Source organism: Neophocaena asiaeorientalis, unplaced genomic scaffold (assembly GCF_003031525.2).
Source record: "Neophocaena asiaeorientalis asiaeorientalis breed wild unplaced genomic scaffold, Neophocaena_asiaeorientalis_V1.1 scaffold268, whole genome shotgun sequence".
NCBI classification, from domain to species: Eukaryota; Metazoa; Chordata; class Mammalia; order Artiodactyla; family Phocoenidae; genus Neophocaena; species Neophocaena asiaeorientalis.
In genome coordinates this window covers 3,539,037-3,547,222 of record NW_020173979.1, presented here as the reverse complement: position 1 = coordinate 3,547,222, position 8,186 = coordinate 3,539,037, and positions in this window count along the sequence as shown.

Genomic DNA, 8,186 nt, shown 5'->3' with positions numbered 1-8,186 from the left:
ACTTCTTTCCTCCCGCCCTGGTCATTAAGGCCACGAGGGACCTCATGAATCTACCGTTCAGATATTTTCTCACCGTGCTAGACTTGGTCCCTGAGCTGCACTTCCTCCCAGCCTGCCTTTGACTCTGAGGCTACCCCTCGAGATCCATCTGATTCGTTTCATTCTCCAGTCTCAGCAAAGATGCTTTTTGCACACAGGCATTCATTTCCTCCACAACTCTTAATGACCACAACGATGAGCTGCAGCCATCGTTGGACAGAACAAGAACCAATATGGTCTCTGCCCACACGGAGCTCCCAGTATGGTGGAGCAGTCACAGAAAATGGGGCCAGGGGAGGAGATTCAGCTTCACGGATAAATTGGACATAATATTAGAACCTGGCTGTCAGGGTGGTGGCAAGATATACGCGAGAGGAATCAGGCAAGAAGGGTACCCAGCACAGTCAGAGCTGAACACACTTAGCTATTGTCACAAAATGAATTCTACTGCCTCACTCCCTCTGACACAGAGCTTAGGACTCACTCAGTACAACTTACTTGTTCCCCTCTCTAGGCATCCTTTGTTATTCTTGGTTTCTGCTTTATTTCTCATATCAAAACACACACTCATTAGCAGAAATTCAGAAAAAGTAAAACAAATGTACATTTTAAAAAAATAACAGGTGTATAGAGACAGAAAGCAGATTGGTGGTTTCCAGGGGCCGGTGGGAGGAGGGAACTGGGAGTGAATGCTTCACAGGCACAGGGTTTCCACTTGGGGTGATGAAAAAGTTACGGAATTAGACAGTGGTGATGGTTGCACAACACTGTAAGTGTACTTAATGGTGAAAATGGTACATTTTATGTTCCGTGTATTTGCCACAAAAAAAAAAAAAAAAAATGCTGGAGAGCATAACCTCACTACCCAGAGTCAGCCAAAGCAATGTTTTGTGGGTTTCCCTCCACCTTTTTTTCAATGCATATTTTTAAATAGTTAAAGTCATACTGCAAGTATAATTCTGTATCCTCCTTTTTAAATCCAGCCCTATGTCATCAGCGTTATTCCCATGTCCTGCATAACATTGTTGGGCATTTAGGGAGTTCTTTTCTTCAAAGAACTATTCACTATGATTAACAAATGCACTCAGAAAATGAAAGGAAAGCCATAGACGGGGAGAAATTATTCACAATACTATACCTGACAAAAGACTTATATCTAGAATATATAAAGAACTACAAATCAATATGAAAAATATAAACCACCCAATTTTTTTTCATGTGCCATAGGTTTGAAAAGACACTTCAAAAAGAAGATTTATGAACGGACAATAAGCATGAGGAAGGTGCTCAACATCACAGCTCATCAGAGACGTGTATGAAAATCACAGTGAGACACCAGGGGGATATCCCACGTTGGAGAGGAGGGGAGGGAGCTGCAAATCTCATACACTGCTGATATAATATTATGCAAACCACTTTGGAAATCAGTTTGGCAGTTTATTATAAATACACATATAATACACTGTGCCCTAATGATTCCATTCTAAGTATTTACCCAAGAGAAAGAAATGAATGAGGCCAAACACACACAAAACCACAAACTCAAACACAAAAACAAAACCTTGCACAAAAATGTGCGTAGCAGCTTTATTCATAAAAGATAGCAACTGGAAATAACTCAAATGCCCATAAATAAATTGTGATTATATTCATACAGCAGAATACTATTCATAAGTAAAAGAATGAACTACTGATACATAGAACAGCATGGGTGAGTCTCAGAAGCATTATCTTGCTTGAGATAAACAAGATATAAGACTATATATTGCCGGATTCCATGAATAACTAGACTATGGTGACAGAGATCAGGTTGGTATCTCAGGCAAGGTGTACAAGGAAACCTGCTGGAGTGTTGGGAATAATCTATATCTTAATATGAGGTGGTGGTTACATGGGGTGTTTGCATTTGTTGCAATTCATCGAAATGTATACTTCAAATCTATTTTATTGTATATAACTTATGCCTCAATATCATTAAAAATAATAAAATTATATGCCAACTCTATGACTCAACAGTTTCATTCCTAGATGTTTACCCAAGAAAAGAGCATGTACTCACAAAAAGTCTCGTATAAAAATATTCATTGCAACTTTATCCATAAGAGCCAAAAACTGTAAATGGATTAAATATTCCAATTGAAAAAGAAAGATGATTAATCTCAATTTTTTTAAATGCATGTTGCTTACAAGAGACACAAATATAAGGACCCAGAAAGGTGGAAAATAAAAGGATGAGAAAACGTATCTATAAAAATACTAAAAAAATAAATAGGTATGTTAAAAAGCAGGTATAGGTCTACTAATATCAGACCAAATAGACATTAAGACCAGAAGTATTATTAGACATAAAGAATAACAATTCATAATTATAGAGGGGTCAATTCAACAGGAACATGTAACAATCCTAAATTCAAATGAGTTTAGCAATGGAGCCTCAAACACAGTAAGAATTAAAAGGAGAAAAAACCACATCCATAATCATAGCACATTGTTTAGAAACATGTCTCTCAGTAACTGATAATACAGATATAAAATTAATATAGATATGTTAAGATTTAGTGACATGAATAACAAATCTGATCAGACCCAAACCTATTCAGTCACCTAGTTTATGGCAAACATACCACTACAGTGTAGCAGGGGCAAACGCTCTTGCTAATAAATGGTGCTAGATAAACTGCACAAACTTATGGAAAATATGGACGTTGACTCTGACCTCATACCACACCCAAGATTCTATTTCAGGTGAATCATGGACCTACATATGAAAAGTAAAACAATAAAGCTTCTAGAGTAAAACATGGGTATATATTTATGGCTATGGATAGACAAAGATTTATTCAACTAAACATAAACACTAAACATAAAGGAAAAGATTAGTAAATTAGACTATTTTAAAATTAAGAAATACTGTTCATCAAAAGACATCATTAGAAGATTAAATGAACAAACAGAAGGGGAGAAGATATTTGCAATGCATGTCTCCTACAAAGAACCTGTATACTGAATATATAAAGAACTTCTACAAATCAATAAGAAAAAGACAGACACCACCCCCCTCCCCATGGGAAAAACATTGAACAGGCACTTCACAAAAGGGCATACCCAGGGGGCCAATTAGTTATTCATGAAAACCTAATTAAAACCACAACGAGATACCATCACCTAAAATCAGAATGTTTACATTTTTTTGAACTGATACCAAGTGTTGCCAAGAGCTCCTGGCACTCTCACATACTTCTGCAGGAGTGTAAATTCGTACAACTGTTTTGGAAAACTGTTAGCAGGACCTAGTGAGGCTGAACGTACACATGTTTTATGAACCCAAAATTCTACTCCAAACGTAGACTCTCAGAAGTATGTGTGTGTATGTGCGTGTGCAGGTGTGTGTGTATCGAAAGTCACGTCCCAAAATAACATAGCAACATTATTTTTAATACTTAGAAACTAGAAACCATTCAAGGGTTTATCACTGGTAGAATGGATAAATAGTTTTCCATTCATACAATGCAATACTATCCAGCAGTGAAAAAGAACAAATCAATACACGCAAGACCATGAATAAGTCTCACAGATATAATGTGACTGAAAGTCAGATATGGTTCTCTGTGACCCATTCACATGAACTTCAGAATCAGGCAAAACTAATCTATAGTGATACAAGTCAGAATATAGGTTTCTTTTAGAGGGTAATGATCATGAGACAGTACAAAAGAGACTCTTGGGATGTTGGTAAAACTCTATATCTTGATCTGGATGGCGGGTACCTACATATATTCGCTTTGTAAAAATCCATCAGGCTCTTCACTTAAGGTTCATGCATGAAGCTATATCACATTATCCTTCAGTTTAAGTTTAGCAAAACATAGTATATGAAGAGTACTAAAGTTTACCATACCTATTGCCAAATTACTTTTGAGTAACTTTGTACCAATTCCCACCAGCCTTGTTGTGTCCCAACCAAAGCCTTCCAAATATTGAGCATTATAATCTTCAAAGAACATTCTTTAGCTTCATCTTAATTTGACTTTATCCAACAAGTCAGCAAATAGTTACAACAGCTCAAGCTACAATGAATCCGGATCAAACTGTTTCACTTTCTATCTCTCTACTCCCTCCTCACCCCCACCAACGCAGTAGGAAAGGATGGGAAGGGATGAATTGAGCAAGATACGATAGGGAGTAAATCATTCCTCCGTGTCTGCGGGGGATTGGTTCCAGGACACCCCTGCAGATACTAAAATCCAAGGATGCTCAAGTCCCTTACAATATAAAATGACATAGTAGAGTTGGCCCACCATATCCGTGGATGCACGACGTGTGGATATTGCGGGGCTGACTGTATCAACAGGACTTACCATGGAGTGTGCCTGCATGTTGCTCAAATCCCTTCCCAAAAGCAGCCTTTAGAGAAATTGGTGATGGGGGCTCCTAAAGACAGGTGGCCTGGAGGAAAGAGTCTGGGACAGGAGTCAGGGGGTCTTGGTTCTTAGCCCAGCTCTCCCACTAGTTCATGGCGACCTTGGGCAGTCCTTTCCCCCTCTGGGTATCTGTTTCCTCAATTGTAAATAAAACAGTTAGATTGGCAGGTCTCTGAGCACTTTTCCAGTTAGAATTGGCTATGATCCCATATGATTCTGTGAGTCTACATAACACTGTTTTAAGTGCTCTGTGAGGCACCTATGTGTACATTTACGTATGAGCTGGACATTGTATTCACCAGAATTCTCATTAGGAAGAGAAATGTATTTGTTAGGGGATGTGAGGATGTGAGCCTCCATGGGCACCCAAGTGTGCAAGGAAGGGGTTCTCCTGTAGGAGGAAAGGGGATAACTTTGCTTATATCTCCAGAGGGAAGAGGAAAGAGAAGCCCTGATAGACCCACAAGATGCTGGAAGGCTCTGTGTGTCTATAAAGCAACCGTTTCCCATAGCCTCGCCAATCGTCAGTAACATCGCTAAATGCATGACATGCTTGGAGGCAGATTTTCTTGTGAAAACTGGTGAAAGGCTTGAGCTCCCTGCACAGATCCACATGGGCCAGTCCCAAGGCAGCACACGCAAATGCAGGGGCCAGGAGGGAGAGGGAAGCGTGGAAACATTCTGCACAGGGACTGGCATATCAGGGAGCATGCACTCAGCTTACACACACCCAGGGCAGGCAACAGGGGTTTCAGTTTCATTGAACCCAGCCTCCAGGGTGCAGGAGAGCCTTAGCTGACAAATACCTCACATCTCCTATGTGGAAGACTGCTATCGACTGCCCTCAACCTGCATGAAATAACCTTGGGGGACAGACAGGGCTCTTCCCTCCTTTCTAACTGGAGTCCCTGTTTCTGGGGCTGGGACTGTCTCGCAGCAGCTGCGTCACTGATACCCTCACCCCTAGCGCCCTCTTGTTCCAGGGCACCCTCACCTGGGTTGGGCGAGTACCCATGGTTGGCAGTGGGTGCTCTGCAAACACGGTCCTCGCTACCCGTCGCACAGGCTTTGCACGCTGGAAACCATTTCCCCCCCTCCCTTGGTTGAAAACAAGGTTGAATTCATAATTTTACCATTTTTCAAAACTGCCTAACTCCGAGGGGGAAAAGGGAGTTTTCAGTAACCCCTAGCCGGTAGCCAAGAATTAGCAAGGAAAATACTGCTTCCCACTTTCTAATTGATGCGTCTGCCAAGGGCCCCAGGTATGTCGGCTCCTGAACACGTGCCTTTGGGGAATTAGTCTCAGGAAACATATCCTCCGAGGCCATGTGCGCTTCCTGTCGCCCGCAGGGCTCCCGAGACCCGCTAGACGCTAATTTTCTTAGTACAAAACCATTCCTTTTTTTGAAATGAAAAATGACTTGTTAAACCCCTCTCGGGTCCCCTTTTTTTCTCTCCTCCCAGAGAAACACATTAAAGTAAACAAACTTGAGATGTAAAATGAAAACAGGGGCCCCCGTAGCACCTGCAGGGTTTTACCAGCTCACATTACAAAGCCCTGTCTGAAGTGGCCCGAGAACTGTTTCCATTACAAATAGCCGGTTCTCTTGAAAGTAAGGCAAAAGCCAAATTAGTCAGATTACATCAGGATATATTTTCCTGTAGCATAAGTTCTTTGGAAACACCTGCCTGACATATTTCAGACGTGTGCCGAGGCGAGCCGGGCCCTCGGCGGTTTCCAGGGCTCGTCAGAGTCTCAACAAAAAAGGGTGTTTGGGTTTCACTAAGTAAAACTGGGTGAGATGCCCGTGTGGAATTTGAGTTGCTACAGACTGACTTTCTGGCACCTTTGAAGAGACAAGTTTTAACCAGCTCTGTCCCTGCAGCACTTGGCAGTGTCAAGAGGGTCCTGGCACATAGGCAACTTGCGTCCGAACCTCCGTTGGGTGCAGGGGGAGACACGTGGGGGTTACGTGGTCAGGGAGGCTTGAAGGGCCCGGTTGGAGTAGGAGCGTGTCCTCACTCTCTGGGAAATGCTAAAATTAGAGAAGAGAGCAGAGCCCACAGCCAGGCGGGGGGTTGAATGGAGCAGACAGACGAAGGCAGGTGATGCTCTAGGTCACCCCAGCCCTCTTATCTTTCCCCCAAACCCTAATTGACATTCTGCCCTTGACAACCCTCTCCCGCTGTAGACTTTATTATTTCAGTAACTAATATGAGTAATTTACTTTTTCAAATGATCTGCATTGCTTAGAAAGTGCCTGGTCAAGTGAGTTGAATAAAATTATGGTAAATCCACAATGTGGAATATTACATAACCATTCCAGTGAGTCAGGGTGAATGACGGGGATTCTTGTGGAAAGACCTCCAAGGTGTACTAAGTGAAAAAAATCAAGTTGTAAAACAACAGAGATAAGATGATCCCATTTATTTAAAAGGGGACTTGGGGGTGGGGGCAAAGACATACACATGAAATACACACATGCCAGAAAATGCATAGAAAGTGGACCAGGAGAAGAGACAGTAAGCTATTAACAGTGACCACCACCGGGGAGGGAATGGAGATGCGGGAGGGAGAGATGAGGGGGGCTTTCATTCAGAATATGCTTGAAATGGTTACGATGAGAACGGAGTCATGTATTACTTGTATAAAGAGGATGTCCTTAATAAAATAATACAAAAAGTACATATACACACTACTATATATAAAATAGATAACCAACAAGGACCTACTGTATAGCACAGGGAACTATACTCAGTATTTTGTAATAACCAATAAGGGAAGAGAATCTGGAAAAAAGTAGATGTATATGTATGTATAAGTGAATCACTTTGCTGTACACCTGAAACTAACACGACATTGTAAATCAACTCTAGTTCAATAAAAAAAAAAATACAAAATTTTGTGTCGGGGGGCAGTGCCTCAGCATTCTCGTTGAGTTCCTAAATTCTGAAAGCTGAAGAATTCACATCTCCAAGTGTGTGATGGGCCCGGGGCATTGCTGGATCTTCTTATACCCTGGCTGGGTCAAACACTGGCCAGTGATGCACTTGGGAAGCACACAGGTCATGGAAACTCTTCATCAGCAGTGAGAGTGTATCTAACAGCACAGTGAGGATAAAAGTGCTAAGATCCACCATCCTGGATTGACACCCTGACTCAGCCACTTACAAGCAATAGGACTTAGGACACCTTCCTTAACCCCTCTCTGTGCCTCACTTTCTTAGCCATAAAATGGGGAGGAGAATAGAAGGTAGCTGATAAAGTGGTCGTGGGGATTAGAATAGGTAAATCAAGTGACAGCATTTAGCACAGGGCCTGGAGCACAGTGAACACTCTAAAATGGGAGTTCTTATCGAGATTGGACACATCATAAAGTTTCTTCTTACATTTATATGTTCTAAATGAGTACCTGATGGGGTCCAATCCAACGGATAAACATTTCCCCTTAAGATAAGGATACGGGTATTGCCACTGGCAGAGTAGGACCACTCAAGCACCCCGTGTGTGAAGGGCGTAGGCCTGGGTCCTTTCACACCCATCAGAGAGGTCTTTACTCTGTCGGGAGAGACCCGAGATATGTAGACACAGAACTCCAGCGTGCCTCAGGTGAGGTATTCCAACAGGTCACCCAGAGGGCCAAGAGCAGACAGGAGAGCCAGAGGAAGGCACCGAGCAGAACTCCAAAGGCCAGGAGAGCAAATCATCTGTCATCTGGGAGCTGG